Source organism: Pyrus communis, chromosome 9 (assembly GCF_963583255.1).
Source record: "Pyrus communis chromosome 9, drPyrComm1.1, whole genome shotgun sequence".
Classification (NCBI taxonomy): Eukaryota; Viridiplantae; Streptophyta; class Magnoliopsida; order Rosales; family Rosaceae; genus Pyrus; species Pyrus communis.
The window spans coordinates 13938260-13955783 of record NC_084811.1 but is presented as its reverse complement, the minus strand read 5'-3'; positions in this window follow the sequence as shown (position 1 = coordinate 13955783).

The following is a 17524-nucleotide window of genomic DNA, read 5'->3' as shown; positions in this document are numbered from 1 at the left end:
ACGATTGCAAAAATGAGACCCTCCATCACTAATAAGCACTTTAGGCATCCCAAATCTAGCAAAGATGTTAGTTTTGATAAAATATGCAACAACTCTAGAATCATTAGTACGAGTGGCCTTGGCTTCCACCCATTTTGAGACATAATCAACCGCAAGCAAAATATAAGTGAAACCATATGAAGAAGGAAAAAGACCCATGAAATCAATGCCCCAAACATCAAAAATTTCGATATTAAAGATGGGTGTTTGCGGCATTTGGTCCCTTGCACCTATATTTCCCATTCGTTGACAACGATTGATGCAAAAATAGTTAAGGACACAAATTAACCCTCTTGTTGTCAAATTGTAGTAAGGATGCAAGTAGGGATCGTTCTAGACCGGGGATTAGGAGGGCTTGCTAAAACCCCTAAACTGACTCAAAAACATAAAAATAAAGTTGAAAACGTTCACAAAGACTCAAAGGACTCAAAACAAGTTCAAAAGACTCAAAACTGCCTAAAAACACTAACTAGGCAGTTTCTGACCTTAAACACAATTTTGGACGAATTTAAGATTATGGTTTGATTCAAAACACTTTAAAACACAAACTAAACAGATTCTAAACACTATAGAACAAGAAAGTAAAGGGGGGTTTTGATTTGACAAAAATTGAAATAACAAAACAAGTTATAAAACTAGGCAGATTGTAAAACGAATTTTGGAAACAAGATGATGGATGGATTAGTTAGAGATCCATTCTCCACACATGACACATTTGTATATGAATCAATTTTCCAATTGCTTTTCACTAACTATGATGCTCAACACCCCAAGTTAACCGTGATGCACTAATTAACCCTCAGATTTCCTTATGTCATTGAATTGGATGATGCATGCGACAATTCAAATCATTCTCCAACGGTCCTCAACATGAATGCATAGAAGAGATACAGTGAGAGATCATTATGCTCTATGAAAATCATAAGTGTTGACGAGGCAATTGTAACTATGAATGCATGATACTCTTGCCAAGAATTCAATTAACGCGGTTGTGACTAGCAACCTTCACTACTCATGTTTATAAACTTGTGACGATTAGGTGAAACTTGTTTATAAACTAGCATCAAGTTCATGCATGAAAACTAAGTATGCATACTTAATCAACATGCAAGAACAAGTTTTGAATAAAACAGATAATTGAATTGCAATCACAACTTAACAAATCACAATTGGAAGAAATCAATTCATATCTCAAACATGTTCATGGCTTCAAACTTTCCCCTAACTAATTAGGGGTTTAGCCACTCATGATTACAGCAACCTCAGAAAGTAATAACAAAGTAAACATTGAAAACAAGAACGAAGTACACCTAAGAACACTCCAATCTGCGAGCATGAAACGTTCAAGGCCTCATTCCTCTCCTAATTGCTGTGGTGATAGGAGCATATTCATGCGACTTAAATGGCTTGTTCTCGTGCATTTACGTTATGTTTCTCTCGTTATTTTAGTCCTTTATGCTTCTTTTGTGTGTTTTCAGGTTCTAAGGGCCTAGGGAGCAAGAAAGTGCATTTTGAGGCCATTTGGAGCATTTTTGGGCATGGATTGGATAACTTATCCATGGAGCCAAGAGGATGGACGAATTTGAAGGCCTTGTATGCACTTGAAGACACAAAACAATGGCCCTAACCCAATCACATAACACCTTGCCATGGGCTTAACACAAACACCATTCCTTGCCATGCAAGGAGGAGCAATTTGGGTCCATTTCATGTACTTAAACTCTAGCCCAATCCACAATCACTTCAAAGCCATGCAAAACCTTTCAACACCCTTTAATCATTCCCCTTTAAGTTATGATTTTATTTCCTAACCCTACATGCATTATTTATTAGCTCCCATTCCCTTATGCCATTTTCAGATTTCCACCCACTAACCTAGTCATCAACACATGCATTCACTTCATCATTACACCACCACTCATTCTTTAATCCACATGCACATTCAATCATTCACTCAAGCACCCTTGTGCCATGTTTCCCCCTTTGTTCCCATCCATCACATGCATCATCATCAAACAAACATTGCAGCCACATGCACCTAAAACTAATCAATGCCGTGCACTTCCCTTGCATTTTCAGCCATCACACTTCATCATTGCAGCCACCATTCACCCTAATTATCAATCACATACTTTCCCATTGTATAATACATCCACATGCATCTTTAACCAACAAACATTGCAGCCACAAACACTCAAACACAATCAATGCCGTGGGGTACATTACAATTCCAGAAATTCCAGCTTTCCAACCTAGCCACATTCACATGCATTCACTCATAATCATTCACCAAACTTGCAGCCACATTTCCACCTATTCCAAGCTGTCATGTTCCCTCTCATTTACCTATAAATAAGCATGCAACCTAGCCACAATGGATGCATCTCATTTCATACACTTCACACAACACAAACACAACCCTTGTGCCGCAAATCCCCTTCCAATCTGTGCAGTTTTTCTCCTCCATTGCAGCCACTATCCAACCACTTCCCATCCCTCCAAAACACTTCACATAATCCCCAAAGCTCACCTTAGACCTTGTGCTACAACAACGAGGAAGAAAAGAGTGCCTAAACGTTCATACAATTCAAGTTTGAGTTGTTGGAATGTTTAGGTGTTTCTTAGATTTCAAAGTTTAAATTGAATTCTCTTTGTTTTGTACGTATGAGAATGGAAGAGAAGAGTGCCTAAACGTTCATACAATTCAAGTTTGAGTTGTTGGAATGTTTAGGTGTTTCTTTGATTTCAAAGTTATGAGGAACTAAACCCCCCTTTAGCTAGGGGGTGATTCAAAATACATGTTTATGCTTGCATTATGAATTGATTACTTTTGGTTGGAATTTAATAAGTTGTGGATTCAATTTGTTTAACCGTTTGATTGATAACTTATTTATGAATGTTTATTAAGAATGCGCGCTTAATTTTCATGCATAAATATGACGCTAGAATATAAGTGAATTTCACCTAATCGTTATGAACTTATATTCAAAAGTAGTGGAGGTTGCTTATAAACAATTGCGTTAAACGAATTCTTGGCATAAGTTTCATGCGTATTCCATAGTAACGAATGCCTCGTCGATGTTTATGATTTCCGTTGAACTTAATGATCTTTGTTGAATGTCTCTATCATGCGTATTCCATAGTTAGGGACTTTGATTAAGAATAAATTGGTTGTAATGCGTATTCCATTCAATCCAACGAATCTAGGGAAATCTGAAAGTTAATTTAAGCGGACCTAATTAACTTGGAGCATTGAGTTTCATAATTTATCGAAAGACCAACCGAAAATCAATCTTGTATGCAAGTGTAACATGTGTGGAGAAGAACCCCTTAGCTATTCCATCATCCATATTTTCATCACATTCATCTTTAATATCTGTTTTAATTTATAATCTGTCTGTTTAATTTAATCTCGTCCAACCATAATTCCCCCCCTTATTTTGTTAAAGTCTTAATCATTTGATTTGTCTTATTTTATGTTTTTAAGTATTTGGAGTCTTTTGAACTTGTTTTGAGTCTTTTAGTTTGTCTTAGTGTTTTAAAAGTTAGTTTTATTTATTTGAGTCAAGTGTTTAGCATCCCTAGTTAATCCCCGGTTAGAACGATCCCTACTTACATCATTACTACAATTGTCACAAATAGGGTTTAGTTTGTGTGCGTATAAATCACGCATCAAATTTTGGCGCCGTTGCCGGGGATTGGCAAAGTTGCTAATTCCTTGTCTTTATTTTTATATTTTGTTTTTCGTGCATTCTTATTTCAGATTCTTAGTTTGTTTGTTTCCTTGTTTTTTTTTTTAGGTACTGTGTATGACTCGTAGCTCTCGGCCTATTATAGATAACATCTCCGACTTTGACGGTGATTTTGAATGCACTTTGAGGAGAACGAGGAGTCAACAAGAGCCACCACAACCTCCACCACAACCTGGGCTTGAAGAAGACGAAGTAGGTGTAGAAGAAAAGCCCACGGATCAGATTTTTGAAGAAGAACAAGCCATGGCAGCAGATAATAGAACCATCAAGGAGCTTTCGGCCTCGGGTTTGGCCAATGCAGCCCCTCTTTGCATTCAATACCCCGCGGCTGCCCAAGACAAGACCGATGAATTCGAATTGAAGTCAAGCTTGTTGCACCATATTCCGAAGTTCCATGGCTTGTCTATGGAAGACCCCAACAAACACTTGAAGGAGTTCGAGGTGGTTTGTTCGAGCATGACCCCCGTCAATGTGGATGGGAGTATATTGAAGATGAAGGCCTTTCCATTTTCACTTATGGACAAGGCCAAAGATTGGCTCTACGAACTAGCCCCGGGAACTGTGACTTCGTGGGAAAGTATGAAGTGTGCTTTCTTGGAGAAATTCTTCCCTACTTCGAGAGTGATTCTCCTACGGAAGAAAATTAGTGGTATTCAACAGAATCATGGTGAGACATTCCCGGCTTATTATGAGCGCTTCAAGGGCCTTGTAGCTTCATGTCCTCAACATCAAATGAAGGAGGAACTTCTCCTTCAATATTTCTATGAGGGCCTCCTTCCTATCGAACGTCAAATGCTTGATGCATCAGCGGGAGGAGCATTGGTGGACAAAACACCAAGGGATGCCAAGATTCTCATAGCCAACCGAGCGCTCAACGCTCAACAATATGAAGGAGTGGGCCAAAGGGAAGCCCCACGGCAACAAAGTGTAAATGAGGTGAGTGCTATTTCTGAAATTCAATCACAACTTGCTAATCTTACTTCTCTTGTTTCTCAGGTTGTGATTGGTCCAAAAGCACAAGAACACCAAGTTTGTGGCGTGTGCTCAATTCAAGGGCATCCATCCGACAAGTGCCCTCAACTAATCGAGAATGGTGGGTGGGAATCTGCCAATGCAATTGGTTTCCAAGGAAAAAATCAAAACAACCCATACTCGAACACTTACAATGCCGGATGGAGGGACCATCCAAACTTCAAATGGAGGGAGCCACAACAAGCTGCCCAACAAGGAGGATTTAGGCCAAACCCCCCTGGTTTTTATTCCAAGCCGTATGAACCCCAACAACCTTCGGCATCATCTCATTCAGGTACGTCCTTGGAAAGTGATCAAGCTATGCAATTACTAACCTCTATTTCGCAGGGATTGCAAAATCAAAACAACCGGATAGCAAATAACGAAAAGGAGATGATGGATATGAAGAAACAAATAGGGCAGATTTCTGAGTTCCTTGGACAGATTAGAGAGCAAGGAAAGCTTCCTAGCTCAACCACAGTCAATCCAAAGGGAGGATTCGAATCCGCCAAGGCCATCACCCTAAGGGGTGGAAAAGAAGTTGGGACCGAGCCAAACAATCCCAAATCTGCCCAGAAAGTAGATGAAGAGACGACACAACCTGAGGCAGATCACCCTAACTCGGCCAAATCAGGTAATTTAAGTTCAAATTCATGTACTTCACGTCCTAATCTGCCCAATGTACCTTTTCCTCGCAGGTTCATGCAAGAAAAAAAGGAAGAAAGCGAGAAGGACATTCTTGAAACGTTCCGAAAGGTGCAAGTGAACATACCGCTTCTCGATGCAATCAAACAGGTTCCAAAGTATGCTAAATTCCTTAAGGACCTATGCAATACAAAGAACAGAAGGGCAAACAAAGAGGTAGTGAAGGTAAGCGAGAATGTGTCCGCTGTTTTGCAACGTAAACTGCCTACCAAGTGCAAAGACCCCGGTAGTTTCACGATTCCTTGTGTGATTGGACATAATCGTTTTGAACATGCCATGCTTGATTTAGGTGCATCCATAAATGTCATGCCTTATTCTATTTATGCATCTATGAATTTGGGTGAATTAAAACAAGATGGTGTAATTATACAATTGGCCGATCGTTCTAACGCGTATCCAAAAGGAGTTTTGGAAGATGTGCTTGTGCAGGTGAACCATTTAATTTTTCCGGCTGATTTCTACGTCCTAGACATGGAGGATTCAGCCCATTCTACATCTTTGCCGATTCTCCTTGGTAGGCCATTCATGAAGACGGCCCGAACGAAGATTGATGTGTACAAAGGCACCTTGACAATGGAATTCGATGGGGAAGTGATTGATTTTAATATTTCTGAAACTATGAGATATCCCGTTGATGACCATTCTTGTTTTTCTATTGATGTTATCGATTCTTTGGCGCAGGTATACCTTGAAGAATTGAACGAGGACGCCCTGGAAACAACCATCACTAAGGCCATAGAGTGCAAAAATGAAGGATTTGGGCCAATGCAAGGCCACGGCAAGGAGGAGGAATTCTTTGCCATGGGTTCTAGTGAAGAAATAATTGAGGTTGTGGCAGCCCTTGAGTCATTGCCACAACAATATGGTAAGGTTCCACTCTCACTTTCAAATTCAGTTTCCACTAAGATGCTACCTTCTGTTGTTCAGGCACCATCGCTTGAACTTAAGCCGTTGCCGGACCATTTGAAGTATGTGTTTTTGGGAGAAGGCGAAACATTGCCCGTCATCATTTCATCAAGTCTCACGGCAATGGAGGAAGAGAAGCTTGTGAGGGTGCTGCGAGAACACAAAACGGCCATAGGGTGGACTTTGGCCGACATTAAAGGAATAAGCCCTACCACATGCATGCACCGTATACTTCTTGAGGAGGGGACTAAGCCATCCCGAGAGGCTCAACGCCATCTCAACCCTCCGATGATGGAAGTGGTGAAGAAGGAAATAATCAAGCTTTTGGATTGCGGAGTGATCTACCCTATCTCCGATAGCCGTTGGGTCTCTCCAGTTCAAGTCGTTCCCAAGAAGTCCGGAGTAACTGTTATCAAGAATGCTGAGAATGAGCTTGTGCCAACCCGCATTCAAACAGGTTGGCGAGTATGTATCGATTACCGGAAGCTAAATGCCATGACTAGGAAAGATCACTTTCCTTTGCCATTCATCGACCAGATGCTCGAAAGGTTAGCCGGTCATGCTTTTTACTGTTTTCTTGATGGATACTCTAGATACAACCAAATTGTGATAGCCCCGGATGATCAAGAGAAGACCACATTCACATGTCCCTTTGGAACATTTGCTTATCGTCGCATGCCATTTGGCTTATGCAACGCACCGGCCACTTTCCAAAGGTGTATGGTAAGTATATTTTCCGATTTTGTTGAAAAGATCATTGAGGTTTTCATGGATGATTTCAGTGTATTTGGGAGTTCATTTGATAATTGCTTGGATAATCTGACCTTAATTTTGAAACGATGTGTTGAAACTAACCTTGTCTTGAATTGGGAGAAATGTCATTTTATGGTGAAACAAGGTATAGTTTTAGGACATATTGTTTCAGAAAAAGGAATTGAAGTAGATAAATCGAAAATAGACCTTGTACGTCACTTACCCTCTCCTACTTCGGTTAGAGAGGTACGTTCGTTTCTTGGCCATGCAGGGTTCTATAGGCGTTTTATCAAGGACTTCTCCAAGATGTCCAACCCTCTTTGCCGATTGCTTCAAAAAGATGTGCCATTCAAGTTTGATGAAGAGTGTAATTCGGCATTTAACCAACTCAAGGAGAAGCTAGTCTCGGCCCCCATTATTGTACCTCCAGATTGGAGCCTTCCGTTCGAGCTCATGTGCGATGCATCCGACTATGCATTAGGAGCTGTTCTAGGACAAAGAAGAGACAAGCGGCCGCATGTCATATACTATGCCTCTCGGACTCTCAATGATGCCCAATTGAACTACTCCACGATGGAAAAATATCTTCTAGCTGTGGTTTTTGTTTTAGATAAATTCTGTTCATATTTAATTGGTACTAAAGTAATCGTTTATTCTGATCATGCAGCTTTGAGGTACTTGATCACGAAAAAGGAAGCAAAGCCGAGGCTTATCCGTTGGATTCTTCTTCTTCAAGAATTTGATATTGAAATCCGGGATAAGAAAGGAAGCGAGAATGTAGTGGCTGACCATTTAAGCCGAATGATCCACGAGGAGCATGAGCATGCCGTACCTATCCCTGAAACTTTTCCCGATGAGCAGCTGCTATCCATTGAGGTAAGTGAACCATGGTATGCAGATTTAGTGAATTACTTGGTGGCTAAACAATTTCGAAATGAACTAAACAAACACCAAAGTGATAAGCTTAAAAATGATGCACGTTTTTATGTTTGGGATGACCCTTATTTGTGGAAGTATTGCTCAGATCAAATTGTACGTAGATGTGTGCATGATTCTGAATTTCACTCAATTCTAAGCTTTTGTCACACATATGCATGTGGTGGTCATTTTGGCACACAACGCACTGCCCTCAAGGTTCTAGAGTGTGGTTTTTATTGGCCGACTATATTTAGGGATGCTAGAACCTTTTGTATGTCTTGTGATCATTGCCAACGAATGGGTAACATAGGTACCAAAGACCAAATGCCGCAAACCTCTATCTTTAATGTTGAAATTTTTGATGTTTGGGGCATTGATTTCATGGGCCCTTTCCCTCCATCTTATGGTTTCACTTATATCTTGCTAGCCGTTGATTATGTTTCTAAATGGGTGGAAGCAAAAGCCACCCGTACCAACGATTCTAAGGTGGTTGCAGATTTCGTGAAAACTAACATTTTTGCTAGGTTTGGAATGCCGAGAGTAATCATAAGTGATGGAGGGTCTCACTTTTGCAATCGGACCATTGAGGCGTTGCTAAGAAAGTACCATGTCAACCATAAGGTCTCCACACCTTACCATCCTCAAACAAATGGCCAAGCCGAGGTGTCTAACCGAGAAATCAAACAAATTTTGGAGAAGACCGTTGGACCAACAAGGAGGGATTGGAGCTTACGTTTAGATAATGCACTGTGGGCATATCGTACGGCGTACAAAACACCCATTGGGATGTCACCTTTTCGGCTCGTCTATGGTAAGCCATGTCATTTGCCCGTAGAGTTAGAGCACAAGGCACATTGGGCCGTGAAGACTTTCAACATAGACATAGATGCAGCGGGAGTTCATAGGAAGCTCCAATTGAATGAACTTGAGGAGATTCGGAATGAAGCCTATGAGAATGCCCGAATGTACAAAGCCAAGACCAAAGCATTCCATGATAAAATGATTCGAACCAAGACCTTCACAGTTGGGCAGAAAGTGTTGTTGTTCAATTCTCGCATTCGGTTGTTTCCGAGTAAGTTGCGTTCCAAATGGGTTGGTCCTTTTATTGTCACTAATGTTTTCCCTCATGGTGCAGTACAAATCAAAAGTTCAAGGACGCATCAAGATTTCAAAGTGAATGGGCATCGATTGAAGCCCTATTACGAGACGTTTGAGGAGCATGTCGTGGAGGAGGTACCCCTCCATGCCGTGGAACCTAGTCAAGCTTAAACGGAGGTACCGTCCGGCTGTAAGACGTAAAAGAAAGCGCTACTTGGGAGGCAACCCATGCATTCAACAAAGCAAGACTTAGAAAGCACTCCAATTCCAGATTCCTAAAAACTCTTCTCTTTGTTGATATTTCGTTTCTGCCTTGATAGGTTGTTTAGTTGTTATTGTTTGTTTGTTTATTAATTGTGTGAGTCTATGATTGTAACATTGAGAAAATGTTTGGTTTACTGATAGGCACTGCTAAACAAAGAAAGATGGTGCTTCACAAAGGTTGTTTGCTTGAGGCCCCACTACGTGGCTTTACTCTTGAAGCGGAAGGCGTAGGAACAGAAGGCATCGGAGCGGAAGGCGTAGGAACAGAAGGCATCGGAGCGGGAGGCGTCGGAGCTAGAGCATTCCAGGCCTCAATACTTGGCCAAGCGCTGGATGAGCCAGGAAAAAGATGCCTCTGGAGATAAGCAGAAAACCTTTGACGGTCGCTTTGAATCCGACCCTCAGATTCTTGCAGCTCATCAAGCTTCCTCTTCATGCCCGACGAATAGTTATTTGCAAGCACATGCAAACTTCTATTCTCGTACTTAAGCTGCTGGATCTCCTGCTTGAGACTTTCCACCTCTGCCATCAATGATTCCACCTGACGGGAGCGGGCAAGCAGGCGTTGGCCCATATTGGACACAGAGCTCGCACACTGAACACTAAGTGCGAGGGACTCTTGAATGGCCAACTCATCGGACCGTCCTGACAGCAGCCTACTATCTTTTGGAGTGAGGAGGTTCCTAGCTACTATTGTAGCTGTTGTGGCGTCCTGCATCACGGAGTCTTCACCTGTGAGAAGACCGTTAGAAGATAAGAAAGAAGGGCGCCATACGTTACCTTGACGCGGTGCGCCCGTATCACTGCTAAGGCTCAATTCCAAGCTAAGGTTCGATGAGTTTGCCATTTTTCAAAAGTGTTCAAAGAGAAGGGATGAAGTTAAATTTCAAAGGGCCGGAGTCGATTTTCAAGAACGGGAATTCTTCAGAGTGTGTTTGTTGTGGTGATCGATAGCTCTATAAAAAGCCAAGGCGACGCGTCCACCGATTAAAGAAGCCGGAATTTCCGGCGTAATTTAGGCGAGGCTCGGCTTTTCAGAAGGCGCGTTCAACTTTGTCAAAAGATTTCTTCTTTTCAGACAACACGTGGAGGCCATCATCGCAACTACACATCTTTTGCCGACAAGCGCAAAGTTCGGCGACGCTTTCTCTGCTTTTCAGAAGACGCGTGCAGCTTTGTCAAAAGGAGTCGCATCTGCACTACCACGTGTCGCTCAGAAATCGAAGGGGCGCCTGCTCAGAAATCGAAGAGGCGTATTCAAAAATCGAAGAGGCGCCACTATTTCAAAAAGCCGGAGTTGCGGGATCAAAACGTTTGTCGACAAAGGTAAAAAGTACCACCACTTGCTATTATCTCTATATATGTCGACCTTCGTCTTTTATGGCAGGGCAAACCTGAAGAAAATGCCCAACTCTCCCTCACCTCTGAGGGTGCACTCCCAGCAAAGCCTTTCAAAATACTAAATTCTTTCTTCTTCCCCAAAGATGATACCAGATGTCTGGAGTACAGATGACCCTGGAGGATACAGCACAACAAATACATGTGCTGATTCATTCACCGCTTCTTCAAAAGCAAAGGTATCTCATATCATCAAGGTCAAAAGCAAAAGTATCTCATATCATGCTCTTTCCCTGTCTTTTTCTTTGTCCTTGTTCTTACTCGCATGGCAAAGTAAAAGAAGCAATCAGCCGGCACTTGGAGTCAGTCCTCCGTTCTGGAGCCAACTGCCTGGAATCTATTCCTGATTGCTTACCTAGCGTTGCTCTTGAGTAGTCATCTTCAACGGTTGATACACTTCCGGAGAAGGGACCACTTCTGCAAAGGGGGGCGAGTAAGGCAAGTGAAAATGATACATTGAAGCATGTGGAGACAAACATAGGCTGAGTTATCCTCCAACCCTTTTCATTACGAATTGGAAAGATTGAACAAAGAAACAGACCAAAGGGGTAAGCTCAGACCTACGGGGAAGACCAAAAGAATCCTCCAGCCCAGTAGCACAAAGGAAAATCAATGATGGGCGGCAACCAGTTCGAGAGTAAGCCTGTGGAATCATCAAGATCAAGCCTCAATGCAATCAACAAAGAGAAGAGGGAATTTACACTCCATAACCAGATTTGCGTCCCTAAACTCTTCTCTTTGTTAATTACATTCTGCCATGTTTAGTATGTTTAGTTGTTGTTTGTGTGTTTACTTATGTTTTGTGTGAATCTATGCTTAAAACATTGAGGACAATGTTTGATTTAAGTGTGGGGGGGTAACTAATGTTGTTAATGCAAATTCGTGGGATTTTATCACCCATAACTTCAAATGTTGTTCCTTGCTGTTTTAAGGTGTTTTTAAGTTGTTTTAGAGTGTTTTAGTATGTTTTGTTTTTATAACTCCGAAAAGCACATAAAAATTTGAAAAATTGTTTTGAAAAGCCTAAAAAGAGTGTTTTGAGTCGTTTTTGTGAGTTTGTGTCTTAGGGTACCTTCCAACACAATGATAAGGATTTGGTTTATAATTGCATGACGGTTAGAAAGAGTTATAAACATAGAGAAAAGTTTGATTTACTCTTGGTATATGCTTGGTTATGGTTATAATGTATGACTTCACATGCAATCATAAAAGAAAAAAAATTCGTTTTTATAACATGCTTGAAGGAATGAACTCAAACAAATGCTACAACCCTGAGAGACTTGAGCCTATAACGTTCTTTGGAGAGTATAATCTGTGATTTCTTGTTTTCTAAAGTCGTTGCATGATCTCATTATTCTTTGCTTGGTTACTACTTAGAAGGCGTTTCATCATATAGTTCCAAATGCTAGAACTCATGCCCATTTCATTCAAAGCATGTTATTGATTTGCATAACACATATTCAAGATGAAGTTGTGTAGTTGCCACCATAGCCAAATAGCCTCACTTCCCATATTTCGTATATGTTGTAAGTTGTACCCCCGTTGAGCCGTGTTAGCCCATGTTCTTTGTTAACCCACTTTTTCCTCACCTAGCCTAGTTTAGGACAATCCCCACCCTTGTTCTTAAAAGATAGTGAGCATGACTTAATTGAATTCCTTTTGAGTTACATTATGAAAGAAAATAAGTGTGGGGGAGAGAATGTTTAAGTGTTTATGTTTTGAGATTCAAAAGAAAAGAAAAAGAAAAAAAAAAAAAAAAAAAAAAAAAAAAAAAAAAAAAAAAAAAAGAATAAGTGATTGAAGAAAGGTTCCAAAACACCAATTCTGGGCGTAAATTGTCTAAATTCTCCCTTTTTGTTCAAAAGTTGAGTTTTCATTCAAAAGTGAATTCTAAGTTGATTCAAATGCTTTGCTCACTATTTCTTTAAGAACCTTTGTTTTCCATATCCCTTCTTTGTTATCCACATACCCCAAGCCCCGTTACAACCCTTGACTTCTATCTTGAGTGTTGTGTATTTCAATTTGTGGAGTTTGAACTTGGTATGAGCTTATGGTGTCACTGGTTCTCACGTCTAAGTAGTAGCATTCCATTCATGAGATCATATCTAAACATGCTTATTAACTCCAGAAATTGCGTTCTTTGTGATACTTATATGTGAGTGTTCGTTTTCATGTTACATCAATCTTCTCACATATGACTAGATTAGGGTGTGTAGTTAGAAATTCTGAGTGAAATTCGAGTGCATATCTTGTAAGGAATTGAGCAAATTCTCTAAGGCATGTTACTACATTCAAAACATGGTTTTAAATGCTTAATTGTGAACTAATATATGGTGACTATGATTAAGAATGTACTTAAGTGTGAAGACGACTAAAATCTGTGAGAATGATGATTTTTAACTTGTCATGTGCATTGGAAATCCCTAAGACGGTTGTTGGAAGGTTTAGGTTGTGTTTTACGTGTTTAGTGTCGTTTTGTTTATTTGTTTTTATTCTGTTTTGCTCGAGGACTAGCAAAAGCTCAGTGTGGGGGTATTTGATAGGAGCATATTCATGCGACTTAAATGGCTTGTTCTCGTGCATTTACGTTATGTTTCTCTCGTTATTTTAGTCCTTTTATGCTTCTTTTGTGTGTTTTCAGGTTCTAAGGGCCTAGGGAGCAAGAAAGTGCATTTTGAGGCCATTTGGAGCATTTTTGGGCATGGATTGGATAGCTTATCCATGGAGCCAAGAGGATGGACGAATTTGAAGGCCTTGTATGCACTTGAAGACACAAAACAATGGCCCTAACCCAATCACATAACACCTTGCCATGGGCTTAACACAAACACCATTCCTTGCCATGCAAGGAGGAGCAATTTGGGTCCATTTCATGTACTTAAACTCTAGCCCAATCCACAATCACTTCAAAGCCATGCAAAACCTTTCAACACCCTTTAATCATTCCCCTTTAAGTTATGATTTTATTTCCTAACCCTACATGCATTATTTATTAGCTCCCATTCCCTTATGCCATTTTCAGATTTCCACCCACTAACCTAGTCATCAACACATGCATTCACTTCATCATTACACCACCACTCATTCTTTAATCCACATGCACATTCAATCATTCACTCAAGCACCCTTGTGCCATGTTTCCCCCTTTGTTCCCATCCATCACATGCATCATCATCAAACAAACATTGCAGCCACATGCACCTAAAACTAATCAATGCCGTGCACTTCCCTTGCATTTTCAGCCATCACACTTCATCATTGCAGCCACCATTCACCCTAATTATCAATCACATACTTTCCCATTGTATAATACATCCACATGCATCTTTAACCAACAAACATTGCAGCCACAAACACTCAAACACAATCAATGCCGTGGGGTACATTACAATTCCAGAAATTCCAGCTTTCCAACCTAGCCACATTCACATGCATTCACTCATAATCATTCACCAAACTTGCAGCCACATTTCCACCTATTCCAAGCTGTCATGTTCCCTCTCATTTACCTATAAATAAGCATGCAACCTAGCCACAATGGATGCATCTCATTTCATACACTTCACACAACACAAACACAACCCTTGTGCCGCAAATCCCCTTCCAATCTGTGCAGTTTTTCTCCTCCATTGCAGCCACTATCCAACCACTTCCCATCCCTCCAAAACACTTCACATAATCCCCAAAGCTCACCTTAGACCTTGTGCTACAACAACGAGGAAGAAAAGAGTGCCTAAACGTTCATACAATTCAAGTTTGAGTTGTTGGAATGTTTAGGTGTTTCTTAGATTTCAAAGTTTAAATTGAATTCTCTTTGTTTTGTACGTATGAGAATGGAAGAGAAGAGTGCCTAAACGTTCATACAATTCAAGTTTGAGTTGTTGGAATGTTTAGGTGTTTCTTTGATTTCAAAGTTATGAGGAACTAAACCCCCCTTTAGCTAGGGGGTGATTCAAAATACATGTTTATGCTTGCATTATGAATTGATTACTTTTGGTTGGAATTTAATAAGTTGTGGATTCAATTTGTTTAACCGTTTGATTGATAACTTATTTATGAATGTTTATTAAGAATGCGCGCTTAATTTTCATGCATAAATATGACGCTAGAATATAAGTGAATTTCACCTAATCGTTATGAACTTATATTCAAAAGTAGTGGAGGTTGCTTATAAACAATTGCGTTAAACGAATTCTTGGCATAAGTTTCATGCGTATTCCATAGTAACGAATGCCTCGTCGATGTTTATGATTTCCGTTGAACTTAATGATCTTTGTTGAATGTCTCTATCATGCGTATTCCATAGTTAGGGACTTTGATTAAGAATAAATTGGTTGTAATGCGTATTCCATTCAATCCAACGAATCTAGGGAAATCTGAAAGTTAATTTAAGCGGACCTAATTAACTTGGAGCATTGAGTTTCATAATTTATCGAAAGACCAACCGAAAATCAATCTTGTATGCAAGTGTAACATGTGTGGAGAAGAACCCCTTAGCTATTCCATCATCCATATTTTCATCACATTCATCTTTACTATCTGTTTTAATTTATAATCAGTCTGTTTAATTTAATCTCGTCCAACCACAATTCCCCCCCCTTATTTTGTTAAAGTCTTAATCATTTGATTTGTCTTATTTTATGTTTTTAAGTATTTGGAGTCTTTTGAACTTGTTTTGAGTCTTTTAGTTTGTCTTAGTGTTTTAAAAGTTAGTTTTATTTATTTGAGTCAAGTGTTTAGCATCCCTAGTTAATCCCCGGTTAGAACGATCCCTACTTACATCATTACTACAATTGTCACAAATAGGGTTTAGTTTGTGTGCGTATAAATCACGCATCATGTGGCACAAGAGGTTTGGTGAGTTTTGGGGATTATGGATGATGTAGAATGATGGATTTAGGGTTGGGATGGATGTAGGGGACGGCAAAGGTTGGTTTTGGGCAGAAAATATGGAGAATGGTGAAGTATGGATGTGTTAGAGAGAAGGGATGAATTTCTGGCGTGAATGGTGAATGAATGAATGAATTTGTGGCTGCAACAAGGAGGTTTTATTATGGGATTTCAGGAATTAAAACCCTAGGTTATTTAGGTAATCAGAATTTAAGTCAAAAGCCTTTAGAAATAGGAAATCAAATCAGAAATTTGAAGGAACCTACCTAAAAGCTGCGGCAATGCATAAAACACAAAAGGAATGTGTTTTAATGCAATGAAATAGGAAAGAACCCTCTCCCTTGCACGACAAGGAAGAGGAAAGGTCAAGGGAGATGCACGGCAAGGCTTACATAGGAAATAAGTAAGTGTTTAATTCCCCAAATCCATTCTAAGAATCAGGAATTAGGTTAAATCCCTTTAGAATAGGTAATTGAAATCAGGAATTAGGGGAAAAAGGCTAAGTCTTGCGGCAAAGGGAGGAAAAGAAGGGGAAAGTGCAAAACTTGCAGATTTTGAGTGAAAGGGAATGTATAGGTGCGGCTAAGACTTTTAAGAAAGGGATTGTGACATAATCTTGCAGATTTTGGGAGAGAAAAGGAAGGTAAGGTGCGGCACAATTTAGGACATGTCTAGGGCTTCTAGAACATGTGATTTAGGCAACCAACATTATTTGGAAACTTGCACAATTGGAAACCTTTCAAGAATAGAAACTCCCCATAATGGAAACTGGTTTCCAATTCTTGATTCCTCCTTCTTCCCTCGATTCTAGGCTCACTTGGTCTTCAATTTCGTCCAACACTTTGGCTCCAAGCATAAGCTATCCATCCTTAGCCCAAACGTGCTCCAAAAGGCTCCAAAATGCACTTCTTTGCTCCTTTAGCCCTTAGAACCTGAAAACATACGAAAATGGCTTAAAAGACTTAAAGAACTAAGAAATAACAACATAAATGCACAAGAACAAGCCAACTAAGTCGCCTAAATATGCTCCTATCAACGATCACAAGTTAAACAAAAAGTTCTAGCATCTTTAAAGATTGTAGGCCAATAAAAACCACATTCTAACACCTTAAGGGTAGTGCGTTGTGTGCCAAAATGTCCTCCACATGCATAAGTGTGACAAAATGTTAAAATTGAATTAAATTCACATTCATGCACACACCGACGAACAATCTGATCCGCACAAAATTTCCACAAATATGGGTCATCCCATACATAAAACCATGCCTCCTTCTTAAGTTTATCACGTTAGTGCTTGGTTATGGTGTTTGGAACACATTTTGACACCAAAAAGTTCACCAAATCGGCATACCAAGGTTCACTTACCTTAATGGACAACAATTGCTCATCGGGGAATGTCTCTTGGATGGCTAAGGAGTCTGCACTGCACACCAAACGACTCAAATGGTCAGCCACCACCTTTTCACTCCCTTTCTTGTCTCGAATTTCAATGTCAAACTCTTGGAGAAGAAGCATCCATCGAATTAGCCTTGGTTTAGCCTCCTTTTTGGTGAATAAGTACTTCAAAGCTGCATGATCAGAATATACAATCACTTTAGTGCCGAGTAACTATGAACAAAACTTATCTAAAGCAAACACAATGGCAAGAAGTTCTTTTTCAGTGGTAGAGTAGTTTAATTGAGCATCATTCAAGGTCCGGGATGCATAATATATGACATATGGTTGCTTGTTCTTCCTTTGTCCCAAAACAACCCCTATTGCATAATCGGATACATCACACATTAGCTCAA